General features: G+C 41.0%; 1 protein-coding gene across 1 annotated transcript in view; it reads right to left on the bottom strand.

Moving 5' to 3' along the window:
* LOC112007407 (uncharacterized) overlaps positions 1 to 15,141 on the bottom strand; it is a 47,174-nt gene that overhangs the window by 2,073 nt on the left and 29,960 nt on the right. The window lies entirely within an intron of this gene.

A 15,141-nucleotide genomic window follows, 5' to 3' on the forward strand; every position in this document is an offset into this window, starting at 1 on the left:
ATCCACAGACTCTTCTCTCCTGGATTTACAGCACATAAGCTCCCATGCTTATGACTTTGAGATCCCACTCAAAGATTTCAAATCACCACTTGTTCATCTTGCAGTAACAAATAGATTCCACTAGCACTTGATTATAAATCTAATTCTGGTATATACTTGTGGAGTTAGAAGGTACAAAACTTCTCAGATCTCATAAGAGTAACTCAAAAGTCTTCCAAGAGTCTTCAAACCCTTGTTAGGGTTTTCCTTTTATACTTAGCAAAGTTGGATTGAAACCTTAAACGATTTCACAAGCTTGGGCCTGATTTATAATTCTATGGAAACTGCTTAACTACAATTTTCAATTAGTTAAGCCTATTCTTCAATCAATCGAGCTTCACTGAATTTCAATTCTTTTTCTTGTAGCTTGAATGTTCTTGAGACTTGACTTGAATTACCTTGAGCAATGTCTAACACCTATTCTAGACATGTTTTTGTTCTCGGTTTGCCAATATAAAAAGATTAGGACTCTAAACATTTAATCCTAAATCTTTAGAATCTAACACAACCATTAAATAATGCAGTGATTTATTCAAGAGAACTCTCTAATAAATAATAATATCATTTATGATGATGCAGAAATCGTTAATAAGTAGGTTCATCTAGATAGATCAACACGAGCTCGTCCAAGTTCCTGCAAAGTTAAAAAAAGGAGAATGGGATCCTCTCAGGGTGGTCACCGAAGTGGTGCTGGCCACGGAGTCTCCGATGATAAAGTTAATAAATATGGCTTGAGAGATATAGAGATCTTAGTAGTAAGGTCTAAGATGAGTAGAATGTCTATACCTTCTCTTGGATTTTGTATGCCTATATATACCAACTTTCTTTAGTAGCCGTTGCTTTCCTTAAATAGTGGTTTAAGGAGAGCTTGAGTAACATCTCAGGTCTTCAATTTGGCCTTTACTATGGCCCAATTGTCTTCTTACTAATGTGTAACAGTTAGGGCATTAAATGAAAGCTTTCATGACACTTTATCTTTGTCCAAGCTAGCCTCCTTGGACAAGGGCAATTACTCGATCCATCAGTTGCCCCCCTATTCTGAGATTGTCCTTACATGTGTTAATGATCTCAAGAATACGAAAGGTCGTTTTGCTCGGATGTGACTCTCAACATTCTAGTTGTGTTTGCATTTAAGGCGGAGTGGCAGCGCCATACGTATCGTGGCCACGTGGCACACTCTCAATGGTGGATACCAGCGCTTTGTTCGAGGGACTTTTGGGTTTCCCGCCATTTTTTAGTTTTCCAAGTCTAGCTTTTTAAGCCACTTCATTTTTCTTTTTCTTCTTCACTTTTTCTCTCTGTTGCGCCATTGTTATTTGCGTTTTTCTTCTTCGAGCTTTTTTACATTCCACTAACTCTTTCCTCTCTAAGTCCGGTTTTCTAAGGTATGGTTTCTTTTTCTTCTCCTTTTTTATAGTGAAAATTACTTGCCTTTCCTTTTCCATTTAAGGATAGAAATTTCCCCCTTTTTTTCCTTTTTTAGTTCCATGGTTGAGAGCTTCGAGGTTAGGCAACTCTGTCCCTCCATTCATTTCTCTTTGCCTATTTAGGGGCATCCTTTGGTTCTTTTAGCACCCAACGCCCCCCACTTAAGGATTTCGTATTTAGGGATAGCAATTTAGGTTTTGTGTTGGTTGATTTGCATCCTATGCTACATCGATCCTTGAATTGGTTTAAGGAGATAGTGCATGAGAGGGAGGTAGCGTCTAAGGTAAGGTCTAGTGAGCTTGAGACAGGGTTGTCATCTAGTGATGACCCCATCGAGGCAGGAGGAGATACTACTGCATCGAGCCCTTCGTCGTATGGACGGAGGGAGATCAGGCCCTTCCATGCCCTTAGGGAAGATTGCACCCTAAACGCTAACACCTTTTTTAGGTTTAGGGACAAATTCTAGTTCCCCGAGGAGGTCAGGATTCATCTTCCTCAAGAAGGGGAAAAAGCCTATCATTTCTCACCTAGAGAAGTGTGCTTCTACAAGGATGCTTTCCAATGTGGTCTTAGGTTCCCCATCCATCCATTCATCATGGAACTCTTGAACCATTTCAACATTGCTCTAGGGCAACTTATGCCAAACTTGTGGAGGATAGTGATTAGCTGTATGGAGATTTGGATGGTTGTCACTAAAGGTGATATGATCAGGTCAGATGAGTTCATTCACCTATATCATCTAAAGGAGTCCAAAGACTTTGGGTACTATGAGAAGGAGAGGATTATTACAAATCTTCCTTCGTCCTTTCGATATTGCAAGTCCAAATACTTCTTCGTGTCTTGAGATGGAAGGGAGAGACTTTCTGACGACTTTTGGGGTGAGGTTCCTAGAATGCTTCGTTGGTGGAGGTCCCCGAACTTAGGTGCGTAGTCCCCTACTTGCTTTTTGACAGTTCTCTTCTCAAACCTGATTCATCACTAACCTTTGTTTATTATGCATTCGCAATTAAGGAGCACCCTAGGCTCAAAAGCAAATATAAGGAATGCATCTAGGCGGCCACTAGGTACACAAAGATGATCAATGACATTGACGACCTCATCGATCCCCGAACTTTGGCTCGTCACTTCCTGGGTCCAAAGCTTTCCCCCTTCATCCTGCACACTATCAAGATCAAAGAAAAAAGTGAATTTTGTTTTGGTTTTTTTTTTTTTTTTGGTCTTTTTTTCACTTTCTTTTTTACGTAGAAATTACAACCAAGCTCATTCAGGAGATGTATGCCAAAATAAAGGCCAAGAAGAATGAGCCCCTTTTGAGCCTAGGGAAGAAAGTGGTTCGAGTCATTGAGAATGGGGTTTCAATCACCCTGATTGTCTCCGTCCCTAAAGCCACGAGGACAGCCTCTCCCACGACCTCCCTGGAAGAGCTCACTCCTTGTCCAAAGAGGTAGAGGACTATGGCCATGGGAAAGGAGAAAATAGGCTCTAGGAGAGGTGATCCACATATCTGCTGAGTACCTTGGCTAAGAGGAGAAGGCCATGGTGGTAGAGTTCAAAGTGAAGGCTTCAGTGGCTGAGGCTACAAAGCTGAGGAGGGACCTCATTACTACCATGGACAATACTAGCATAGCTAGGGAGAAGGCCATAATGTTGGCTAACAAGCTCAAGGTCGAGAAGCAGCTAACACTGCAAAATGATGAACAACTCCAAGCCGTGAACCAAAAGGTTAAGTCCATGGCTGCTAAGGCCGTCCAGGCTTTCCAGCAAACTAAAGAATATAACATCGTACTCTTCAGCTGGTATTACAAGGGCTTTAAGGTCCTCAAATGGTACATGGTGAAGCATTCCTCTGGAGTTAACTTGGAGGATTTGGATTTTGAGGAAGTGGATAAGGAGATGGAGGCTGATGAGGCCGCCTAAGCTGCTATTGCTGCTCTCGAAGAGAATGCTCCATAGGGCAATGATTGTGAACCTGAGGACGCTCCTGTCGATACGGTTGGTGGTGACGAGGCTACTGTTTAAGCATTCCCCTATTCATCATTTTCTTTTCTTTTTTCTTCTTTTTTTGGAATCTGCCTAGTGTGTTTTTGGGCTTTAAATATTAACCTTGAACCAATCTTCTCTATGATTATCTGTTTATGCCATTGTTCATTTACCTTACCTTGGATGGTTGTTCTGCTTTCTTTTTATTCATCTTTGCGTGATTTTTGCTTGCTTGACCTCCAATGGTCGTCACCTCTCCATTCTTGGCGATCTGTGTTTGCAAAGAAACTTGATTTCATCAAGATTTTATGACTTAGTCATTTTCATGTGATTTGTATCCTTATTAGGAATTCTATCACTTGGCTGAGTGATTTACATCTGTTTAAGGAATTTTATCACTTAGCTATTTTTGGGTGATTTACATTCATTTAAGGAATCTTATCACTTGGCTTCGTCAGTGATTTATATCCATTTAGGAAATTTTATCACTTAGCCATTTTTGAGGTGGTTTACATACACTTAAGGAATCTTATCACTTGGCTTTGTTAGTAATGTACATCTGTTTAGGGAATTTTTATCACTTAGCCCTTTTTTTTGGCATATATTTGTACACAATTTGTTGAATATTCGCCGAATTGTACTTATTACTTTTTTTCGAATGACAGTGTTTATTCTCATGATTACAACAGTACCTTATCTCTACTAACAATACTTTTTCAAATGCTAGATGTTCCATGGTCATGGTAATTTTTTCCCATCCATTGACTTCAAATGGTACATTCCTTGTCTTGAATGGTTATAAGGTCCTTACCAGGTTGGCCTGAGCTTTCTCTATGTTGAATCCTTCGTTGCAGGGGTGACTCTACGTAGGACAAGGTCTACTATGTCAAGTCTTCTGAGCTTCACTCTCTTGTTGCAGTACTCAATCATTATCTACTGATACTTTGCCATCTCTTGAGATGCTTCTTCCCTTATTTTGTCCTAGCAATCTAGGTTGACTTTCAATCGATCGTCATTGTTATCTTTGCGGAAAACTTCTCTTCTCATGCTGGTGACTCCTACTTCAACTGGTATTATTGATTCGATGCCATTGGTGAGTTTGAATGGCATCTATGTTATCAAGGTCTTCACGATGGTTCTGTATGCCCACAAGACATTTGGCAATTCCTCTAGCCATGCATCTTTTGCCTCTTCCAATTGAACTTTGATGATCTTCAATAGTGTTTGATTCGTCACTTCCGTTTGTCCATTGGCTTACAAATGTCTTGGAGAAGAAAACTGGCTCTTAATTCCTAGTCCCGAGCAAAAGTTTCTGAAGTCTTGAGTATCGAATAGGCATCCGTTGTCTAATATTATCATCCTTTGTATTCCAAACCTGCAAACTATGTTTCTCCATACAAAGTTTTGTATCTTTGCCTCCGTGATAGTTGGTAGTGCTTCTGCTTCAACACATTATGTAAAATAGTTAATTGCAACTAATAAGAACTTTACCTGTTGAGCGAATGGCCACAGGGAAGTTATGGCCGTCATCTTCTCTCCTGAGACTCGCTGGAAATTCCCGAACTGTTGGCACTTGTCGCACCATTCAATGAACTCCCTTACATCTCTCTGTATGGTAAGCCAGAAGTAACCTGTTTTGATGATCTTGCTTACCAAGGATCTCGAGCCCGTGGGTTCTCCACATATTCCTTCGTGGATTTCATCCAGAATACACTTAGCTTTATCTTCTTCGACACACTTTAGGTAGGGCATGGAGAACCCTCTTTTATACAAGGTGTCATTCAAGATCATGAACCTAGTTGCTAGCTTTCTAACATTCTTGGCTTCATTGAAATTAGCTAGAAGTTGCTTGTCTCAGAGGAAAAAGAGAATCGGAGTCATCCAACTATTTTGGTTTTTAATCACAATAGCGTGGAATTCTTCAATGCTAGGATGCTTTTGCACTTCTTTTTTCAAATCTGGTGACATTGTTCTTTCTTCAGAAGATGCTTGCCTCGTTACTTCATCTACTTCCGAGTTCTAGTTCCTAGGGGCCTGTGTCAAGTCTACCCGATCAAACTCTTAGGTTAGGTGGTTTGTCAGCTTGAGGTATTTGTACATCTTGTCCTCTTTTGCTTCATAATCACCCTTTATCTGCCTTATCACCAATTTAGAATCGCTTTCAAGGAGTAATTTCCTGGCACCTAAAGCTCTCCTGATCTTGAGCCCTGCCAATATGGCCTCGTATTCTACTTCATTGTTGGTGGTGGGAAATTGAAGTTGCACTCCGTACCCAAGGACGTTTCCTTCTAAAGTGTTGATGATGACCCCTACTCCTTTTTCGGGCTGACGACCCATCAGTTTGGATCGTCCATCTCTCTGATTCATTTAGGATTTCTTTTTCATCTGGAATTGTGAACTTGGCAACAAAGTCTGCTAATGCCTATGCCTTGATCACTGTCCTGGGGTGGCATTCGATGTCGAACTAGCTGAGCTCAACTGCCTATTGCCTCATTCTTCCTGCAACTTCAAGCTTGTTCATTGATTTCCTTATTGGCTGGTCAATCATTAACACAATAAGGTTTGCCTGCAAGTAGGGACATAGTTTACGAGAGGTAACGATTAAGGCAAAGACAATCTTCTCAATCTGTGGATACTTTGCCTCAGATCCTTGGAAAGCTTGGCTGATAGTAAATCGGGAGCTGCATTATATTATCTTCTTGGATCAAAGTTGTACTCATGGCAGTGGCTAACACTGCTAAGTACAAAAACAGGTTCTCCCCTTCCTTTGATGGGCTGAGGAGTGAAGGGTTACTTAGGTAGCATTTCAATTCTTGGAAGGCTTTTTCGCACTCCTCTGTCTAGGTAAAAGCTTGCTTCAGGGTTTCGAAGAAAGGTAGGCATTTTCTCATTGCTTTAGAGACGAACATGTTGAGGGCCGTGATCCTTCCAGTTAACTTCTGGATTTCCTTCACTGTTCTTGGTGATCTCATCTCTAATATAGCCAGTTCTTTTTCTAGGTTAGCTTCTATCCTTCGATAGGACACCATGAACCCCAAGAAATTTCCTAATGCAACCTCGAAGGCACATTTGCTAGGATTCAGCCTCATTTAGTACTATCTATGGGTCGTGAAGGTCTCCTTGAGGTCGTCCAGGTGTGTGTCTTCCTCCTTACTCTTGATAAGCATATCATCCACGTATACCTCCATGTTTCTCCCAATCTATTTATCGAACATTTTGTTGATTAACCTCTGGTAAGTCACCCCTACATTCTTCAGTCTAAAGGGTATTACCTTGTAGCAGTAGAGTCCCTGGCTAGTGATGAAGGCAGTCTTCTCTTGGTCTTCTTCTGAAATCTTGATTTGGTTGTATCCTGAGAACGCATCCATGAATGTGAGGAGCCTATTCCTTGCCATGGAGTTCACAAGTTGATCTATTCTTGGTAGGGGGAAGATGTTTTTTAAGCAAGCCTTATTCAAGTTCATGAAGTCCACGCACATCCTTCATTTCCCATTTGCTTTCTTTACTAGGACAATGTTGGCCAGCCAATCTAGGTAGTAGACTTCTCAGATAAAATTGGCTGCTAGCAATTTGTTTACCTCATCCATGATGGCTTTGTTTCGTTCAGGGGCAAAGATTCGTCGTCTTTACTGAACAATCTTCCTCTAAGGGTCTATATTCAGATGGTGTTGGATGACTTTGGTTGTTATGCCCAGCATGTCCTCATGACTCCATACAAAAATATCCAAATTGCTCTTAAGGAATTGGACTAGCCTTCTCTTCATCTGAGCGCTCAAGTTTGTCCCTATTTTCATGGTCTTTATTGGTTCTCTGTCTACCTGTTCCACAATTTCCAAGACTTCTACTTTCTCCTCCTCCTTCTCCTTAATCATCCATGTATGGTTCTCCTTTGCAGCTAACACTGTTGGGGGTTGAGATTCCACTATGATCATCAATGCTACTATACCTTTAGAGTATACTCGGTCTCATCTGAAACTAACGAGAGGGGATTCAACGGGCTGTAACCTTTTGGGATCTACCTTCAATTGCTGGAAAGCAAAAAGGTAGATAATGTCTGTAGAGCTTCCATTATCTATTAGAATTCGCTTGATGTTGAATCCTTCTGCTGGAAAGCGAAGAGGTAGATAATATCTGCAGAGCTTCCATTATCTATTAGAATCTGCCTGATGTTAAATCCTTCTATCATAAGCATGATAACCAAGGGGTCGTTGTGCAGTTGCTTTACACCTTTAGCATCTTCTCTTCTTTATGGGTGGTATCCTGTGGAAACTATTTACTTGTCTTTGTTCTGACTTTTTAAGGGATTTAAGGATCCTTCTGTGGATGGTCCTCTTGCGATCGTCTTTATTTCTCCTATCGAACTATATGGACGATTGAACGCATTGTCCTTGTCCTTGGGAACAGTTTTGTGCTTCTCCTTGTTATCATTTCTAAGTCTACTAGATTCCCCCCTTTTCACAAACTTATGTAGCTTCCCCTTTTGAATGAGTTCCTCTATCTGTTCCTTCAAGTCTCTACAATCCTCAGTGTAATGGCCATAGTCTTTATGGAAGAGGTAATATTTTCTCTTGTCGCGCACATTGGGTGATGAGTGCAGCGGCTTTGGACACTTGAGATAATAATCGTCCTTAATCTGCAATAAAATTTTATCAACAGGCATAACTAGATGGGTAAATTTTACCATTCGAGATGTTTTATCGTCTCTCTACTTGCTCCCATCTGAACTTTGACGATCTCTCCTTTCTCTCTTACATCCCTTCTGGTCTTCTTTTTTGCCCTCCTTCTCTTTGGGCTTATTCTCCCACCCTATTGCAACTATGGCATCTTCAGCATTCATGTACTTCTGAGCTTTCAACAATATTTTTGCCATCGTCTGCAGGGAACTTTTCGTGAAAGCAACCACAAACTCTTTGGATTTTAGCCTGGCTTTGAAGGTGGTTAATTGCACCTTGTCATCTGCTTCATCAACTTCTAGGACGTCTCTGGTGAAACACTTCACGTATAATCTTAGGGTCTCCTTTTCCCCTTGCCTAACGGTGAACAGATGGTCTGCAGGCCTTTTTAGGTGTTGTCCACCAACGAAATGGCACACAAAAGAGTTGCCCAGTTGTTCGAAGTTATCAATGGACGATGTTGCTAGCTTACTAAACCACATTCGTACTGCTTCCTTAAGGGTGGTAAAAAAGGAGCAGCACAATATCCCGTTTCGGGGGTTATTGTAGACTCAAAGTCATCTTGAAGGTAGTAATATGGTCCAACGGATCATTCAGACCATCAAATGACTCAAGTTATGGGAGACGAAACTTTGGGGGCATATGGCACTCCAAGACTTTCATGGTGAAAGGCGAGTCTGTCCTTCTGACCATCCCATCCAAATGGACTAGGACTTCCCTTGACCATTTCTCTCCTCATTTCTCTGAGGAGGCCTGAATTTGCTTCGTCAGAAGTGTTTGGTCATCGGTGGTCATCTCTTCTGTGGCTATCTTCATCATCATTCCGATTAGTCCTAGTCCCCATGGGTGAACGATTCTCCTCCTGTTGTAACTGTAATCTCATCTCCTAGTTCTACCTAGTGAGCTCCTCCACACTGGCCATAAATGTCTAGATCTATAGCACTAGTGTTGTAGAATCTTGTGGTGTGTTAGACTCCATTTTGACCGTGGGATTGAATTGAAGTACACATTTAGACCGAAGTATGAAATTATCGTTTCCCACAGATGGTGCCTAACTAATGATGCAGAAATCGTTAGTAAGTAGGTTCGTCTAGATGGATCAACACGAGCTCGTCCAAGTTCTTGTAAAGTTAAAAAAAGAGAATGGGATCCTCTCAGGGTGGTCACTAGTGTGGTGCTGGCCACAGAGTCTCCGATGATAAAGTCAAAGAATATAGCTTGAGAGATGAAGAGAACTTAGTAGTAGGGTTCTAAGCTGAAAAGAATGTTTGTACCTTCTCTTGGATTTTGTAGGCCTATATATACCGGCTTTCTTTAGTAGCCGTTTCTTTCCTTAAACGGTGGTTTAAGGAGAGCTTGGGTAACGTCTCAGGTCTTCAATTTAGCCTTTATTAGGGCCCCAACAATCTTTTTACTGATATGTAACTGTCGAGGCATTAAATGGCAACTTTCATGACACTCTATCTTCGTCCAGGCTAGCCTCCTCGGACAAGGGTAATTACTCGGTCCATCAATTTACTTTGCTAATATTATGTAGTGATATATTTCAACTATTAATATTATAAATTTTATAATCTATTTATTTCCAATGATGTAATAAATATGAGTTGTAAAAGCCCAAACTAAAAGGAAGTGATAAATTTTTAATCGGCTAATATTCATCCACAAAATGCCATTTTAACTATATCATCCAATTCTTTCTCCTAAAAAAAATCATATAACCTATCCCTCCATAGTAGAAACTAAATGTTGATGGTGCCACTTTCAATGTTGATCAGTCAATTGGGGTTGGGTGGTAATTCAGGACTATGCAGGCCGTGTAACAATGACTTTAAGTAAGAAATTACACTACCCATTGGGACCTTTGGAGAGCAAGGCAATGGTAATGGAGGAGGGGATTACTTTTGCATGGAATGTAGGCATCCGTGATGTTGTATTTGAGTGTGATTCAAAGACTGGTTTCAGTGCCTTGAATGGATCCAGTGAAAAGTTTTTTTTTTTTTTTTTTTTTTTTTCTTTTGGTCTTTTTTTCACTTTCTTTTTTACGTAGAAATTACAACCAAGCTCAATCAGGTGATGTATGCCAAAATGAAGGCCAAGAAGAATGAGCCCCTTTTGAGCCTAGGGAAGAAAGTGGTTCGAGTCATTGAGAATGGGGTTTCAGTCACCCTAATTGTCTCCGTCCCTAAAGCCACGAGGACGACCTCTCCCACGACCTCCTTGGAAGAGCTCACTCCTTGTCCAAAGAGGTAGAGGACTATGGCCATGGGAAAGGAGAAAATAGGCTCTAGGAGAGGTGATCCACATATCTGCTGAGTACCTTGGCTAAGAGGAGAAGGCCATGGTGGTAGAGTTCAAAGTGAAGGCTTCAGTGGCCGAGGCTGCAAAGCTGAGGAGGGACCTCATTACTACCATGGACAATACTAGCATAGCTAGGGAGAAGGCCACAATGTTGGCTGACAAGCTCAAGGTCGAGAAGCAGCTAACACTGCAAAATGATGAACAACTCCAAGCCGCGAACCAAAAGGTTAAGTCCATGGCTGCTAAGGCCGTCCAGGCTTTCCAGCAAACTAAAGAATATAACACCGTACTCTTCAGCTGGTATTACAAGGGCTTTAAGGTCCTCAAATGGTACATGGTGAAGCATTCCTCTGGAGTTAACTTGGAGGATTTGGATTTCGAGGAAGTGGATAAGGAGATGGAGGCTGATGAGGCCGCCTAAGCTGCTACTGCTGCTCTCGAAGAGAATGCTCCATAGGGCAATGATTGTGAACCTGAGGACGCTCCTATCGATACGGTTGGTGGTGGCGAGGCTACTGTTTAAGCATATTCATCATTTTCTTTTTTCTTTTTTCTTTTTGGAATGTGCCTAGTGTGTTTTTGGGCTTTAAATATTAACCTTGAACCAATCTTCTCTATGATTATCTGTTTATGCCATTGTTCATTTACCTTACCTTGGATGGTTGTTCTGCTTTCTTTTTATTCATCTTTGCGTGATTTTTGCTTGCTTGACCTCCAATGGCCATCACCTCTCCATTCTTGGCGATCTGTGTTTGCGAAGAAACTTGATTTCATCAAGATTTTATGACTTAGTCATTTTCATGTGATTTGTATCCTTATTAGGAATTCTATCACTTGGCTGAGTGATTTACATCCGTTTAGGGAATTTTATCACTTAGCTATTTTTGGGTGATTTACATTCATTTAAGGAATCTTATCACTTGGCTTCGTCAGTGATGTATATCCATTTAGGAAATTTTATCACTTAGCCATTTTTGAGGTGGTTTACATACATTTAAGGAATCTTATCACTTGGCTTTGTTAGTAATGTACATCTGTTTAGGGAATTTTTATCACTTAGCCCCTTTTTTTGGCATATATTTGTACACAATTTGTTGAATATTCGCCGAATTGTACTTATTACTTTTTTTCGAATGACGGTGTTTATTCTCATGATTACAACAGTACCTTATCTCTACTAACAATACTTTTTCAAATGCTAGATGTTCCATGGTCATGGTAATTTTTTCCCATCCATTGACTCCAAATGGTACATTCCTTGTCTTGAATGGTTATAAGGTCCTTACCAGGTTGGCCTGAGCTTTCTCTATGTTGAATCCTTCGTTGCAGGGGTGACTCTGCGTAGGACAAGGTCTACTATGTCAAGTCTTCTGAGCTTCACTCTCTTGTTACAGTACTCAGTCATTATCTATTGATACTTTGCCATCTCCTGAGATGCTTCTTCCCTTATTTTGTCCTAGCAATCTAGGTTGACTTTCAATCGATCGTCATTGTTATCTTCGCGGAAAACTTCTCTTCTCATGCTGGTGACTCCTACTTCAACTGGTATTACTGATTCGATGCCATAGGTGAGTCTGAATGGCATCTATGTTATCAAGGTCTTCACGATGGTTCTGTATGCCCACAAGACATTTGGCAATTCCTCTAGCCATGCATCTTTTGCCTCTTCCAATTGAACTTTGATGATCTTCAATAGTGTTTGATTCGTCACTTCCGTTTGTCCGTTGGCTTACAAATGTCTTGGAGAAGAAAACTAGCTCTTAATTCCTAGTCCCGAGCAAAAGTTTCTGAAGTCTTGAGTATCGAATAGGCATTCGTTGTCTAATATTATCATCCTTTGTATTCCAAACCTGCAAACTATGTTTCTCCATACAAAGTTTTGTATCTTTGCCTCCATGATAGTTGGTAGTGCTTCTGCTTCAACACATTATGTAAAATAGTTAATTGCAACTAATAAGAACTTTACCTGTCTTTTACCTTGAGGTAAAGGGCCCACGATGTCTATCCCCCATTGAGTGAATGGCCACAGGGAAGTTATGGCCGTCATCTTCTCTCCTGAGACTCGCTGAAAATTCCCGAACCGTTGGCACTTGTCGCACCATTCAATGAACTCCCTTGCATCTCTCTGTACGGTAAGCCAGAAGTAACCTGTTTTGATGATCTTGCTTACCAAGGATCTCGAGCCCGTGGGTTCTCCACATATTCCTTCATGGATCTCATCTAGAATACACTTAGCTTTATCTTCTTCGACACACTTTAGGTAGGGCATGGAGAACCCTCTTTTATACAAGGTGTCATTAAAGATCATGAACCTAGTTGCTCGCTTTCTAACGTTCTTGGCTTCATCAAAATTAGCTAGAAGTTGTCTGTCTCAGAGGAAAGAAAGAATCGGAGTCATCCAACTATTTTGGTTTTGAATCGCAATAGCGTGGAATTCTTCAATGCTAGGATGCTTTTGCACTTCTTTTTTCAAATCTGGTGACATTGTTCTTTCTTCAGAAGATGCTTGCCTCGTTACTTCATCTACTTCCGAGTTCTAGTTCCTAGGGACCTGTGTGAAGTCTACCCGATCAAACTCTTGGGTTAGGTGGTTTGTCAGCTTGAGGTATTTGTACATCTTGTCCTCTTTTGCTTCATAATCACCCTTTATTTGCCTTATCACCAATTTAGAATCGCTTTCAAGTTGTAATTTCCTAGCACCTAAAGCTCTCCTAATCTTGAGCCCTGCCAATATGGCCTCGTATTCTACTTCATTGTTGGTGGTGGGGAATTGAAGTTGCACTCCGTACCCAAGGACGTTTCCTTCTAAAGTGTTGATGATGACCCCTACTCCTTTTTCGGGCTGACGACCCATCGGTTTGGATCGTCTATCTCTCTGATTCATTTAGGATTTCTTTTTCATCTGGAATTGTGAACTTGGCAACAAAGTTTGCTAATGCCTATGCCTTGATCGCTGTCCTGGGGTGGCATTCGATGTCGAACTAGCTGAGCTCAACTGCCTATTGCCTCATTCTTCCTGCAACTTCAAGCTTGTTCATTGATTTCCTTATTGGCTGGTCAATCATTACCACAATAAGGTTTGCCTAGAAGTATGGACATAGTTTACGAGAGGTAACGATTAGGGCAAAGACAATCTTCTCAATCCGTGGATACTTTGCCTCAGATCCTTGGAAAGTTTGGCTGATAGTAAATCGGGAGCTACATTATATTATCTTCTTGAATCAAAGTTGTACTCATGGCAGTGGCTAACACTGCTAAGTACAAAAACAGGTTCTCCCCTTCCTTTGATGGGCTGAGGAGTGAAGGGTTACTTAGGTAGCATTTCAATTCTTGGAAGGATTTTTCGCACTCCTCTGTCTAGGTAAAAGCTTGCTTCAGGGTTTCGAAGAAAGGTAGGCATTTTTTCATTGCTTTAGAGATGAACATGTTGAGGGTCGTGATCCTTCCAGTTAACTTTTGGATTTCCTTCACTGTTCTTGGTGATCTCATCTCTAATATAGCCAGTACTTTTTCTAGGTTAGCTTCTATCCTTCGATAGGACACCATGAACCCCAAGAACTTTCCTAATGCAACCTCGAAGGTGCATTTGCTAGGATTCAGCCTCATTTAGTACTATCTAAGGGTCGTGAAGGTCTCCTTGAGGTCGTCCAGGTGTGTGTCTTCCTCCTTACTCTTGATAAGCATATCATCCACGTATACCTCCATGTTTCTCCCAATCTATTTATCGAACATTTTGTTGATTAACCTCTGGTAAGTCACCCCTACATTCTTCAGTCTAAAGGGTATTACCTTGTAGCAATAGAGCCCCTGGCTAGTGATGAAGGCAGTCTTCTCTTGGTCTTCTTCTGACATCTTGATTTGGTTGTATCCTGAGAATGCATCCATGAATGTGAGGAGCCTATGCCTTGCCATGGAGTTCACAAGTTGATCTAGTCTTGGTAGGGGAAAGATGTTTTTTAAGCAAGCCTTATTCAAGTTCATGAAGTCCACGCACATCCTTCATTTCCCATTTGCTTTCTTTATTAGGACAATGTTGGCCAGCCAATCTAGGTAGTAGACTTCTCAGATAAAATTGGCTGCTAGCAATTTGTTTACCTCATCCATGATGGCTTTGTTTCGTTCAGGGGCAAAGATTCGTTGTCTTTACTGAACAATCTTCCTCTAAGGGTCTATATTCAGATGGTGTTGGATGACTTTGGTTGTTATGCCCAGCATGTCCTCATGACTTCGTGCAAAAATATCCAAATTGCTCTTAAGGAATTGGACTAGCCTTCTCTTCATCTGAGCGCTCAAGTTTGTCCCTATTTTCATGGTCTTTATTGGTTCTCTGTCTACCTGTTCCACAATTTCCAAGACTTCTACTTTCTCCTCCTCCTTCTCCTCAATCATCCATGTGTGATTCTCCTTTGCAGCTAACACTGTTGGGGGTTGAGATTCCACTATGATCATCAATGCTACTATACCTTTGGAGTATACTCGGTCTCATCTGAAACTAACGAGGGGGGATTCAACGGGCTGTAACCTTTTGGGATCTACCTTCAACTGCTGGAAAGCAAAAAGGTAGATAATGTCTATAGAGCTTCCATTATCTATTAGAATTCGCTTGATGTTGAATCCTCCTGCTGGAAAGCAAAGAGGTAGATAATATCTGCAGAGCTTCCATTATCTATTAGAATCCGTCTGATGTTAAATCCTTCTATCATAAGCATGATAACCAAGG

This window comes from Quercus suber, unplaced genomic scaffold, assembly GCF_002906115.3.
Source record: "Quercus suber isolate HL8 unplaced genomic scaffold, Cork oak 2.0 scaffold_103, whole genome shotgun sequence".
NCBI classification, from domain to species: Eukaryota; Viridiplantae; Streptophyta; class Magnoliopsida; order Fagales; family Fagaceae; genus Quercus; species Quercus suber.